The sequence below is a fragment of the Crocuta crocuta genome, unplaced genomic scaffold, assembly GCF_008692635.1.
Source record: "Crocuta crocuta isolate KB4526 unplaced genomic scaffold, BGI_CrCroc_1.0 scaffold561, whole genome shotgun sequence".
Lineage (NCBI taxonomy): Eukaryota > Metazoa > Chordata > Mammalia > Carnivora > Hyaenidae > Crocuta > Crocuta crocuta.
This window is the reverse complement of record NW_027530529.1, coordinates 4,673,996-4,675,025: the sequence shown is the minus strand read 5'-3', so window position 1 is coordinate 4,675,025 and position 1,030 is coordinate 4,673,996.

Genomic DNA, 1,030 nt, shown 5'->3' with positions numbered 1-1,030 from the left:
TCTGGCTATAGCTTCATCAGTTTAGTTGATCTTTCCAAAGAACCAGCTCCTTATTTCATTGATGTGTTCTATTTTATTTGCAATTTCTTTATCATCTGTTTCTGTTATAATCTTTATTATTTTCTTCCTACTTCTGCTTTGGGATTTTGTTTGTTCTTTTTTCTAGGTCCTTTAGGTGTAAGGTTAGATTGTTTGAGATTTTTCTTGCTTTCATGATAGGCCATAGAAGTCAACCACAAGGAAAAATAATCTGTAAAGAGCAAAAATACATGGAAGTTAAAAAAAACATACTAAACAATGAATGGGTCAATAAAGAAATCAAAGGAGTCATCAAAAATTACATGGAAACAAATGAATATGAAAATACAATGGTCCGAATTTTGGGGGATGCAGCAAAAGCCGTTCTAAGGTCTGACTTGACCTTTTTTTTTTTTCATTCTTTACTAATCTTTTAAAGCAGTAGTCCTAAACTATCTGTAACCCCCCAAATATTTTCTATGCATTTAAGCCTTTTAATCTCTTAAAATTATCTTTTAGGCATGAATCACCCTTTCTTTTTCAAATATCTGACACAAATTCTCTTTTTCAAACTCAACTTATATCCTTTTTTGTAAAGTTCATGATTTCACCAAGAGCCATCATCTGAGTGATAAAGAAGATGTGGTATATTTTTACAGTGGAATATTACTCAGCTGTAAATAAAAGAATGAAACTTTGCCATTGCAACTACGTGGGTGGAGCTCAAGTGTATTATGATAAGCAAAATAAGTTACTCAGAGAAAAACAAATACCATATGTTTCGCTCCTAGGTAGAATTAAAAAAAAAAAAAAAAACTAAACAGATGAATATAAGGGGAAAAAGAGAAAGGCAAACCAGGAAATAGACTTTTAAATATAGAGAACAAACTGAGAGTTGCTGGAGGGGAGGTGGGCAGGAGAGGATGGGTTAAATAGGTGATGGGCATTAAGGAAGGCACATGCTGTGATAAGCACCAGGTGTCATATGTAAGTGATGCATCACTAAATTCTA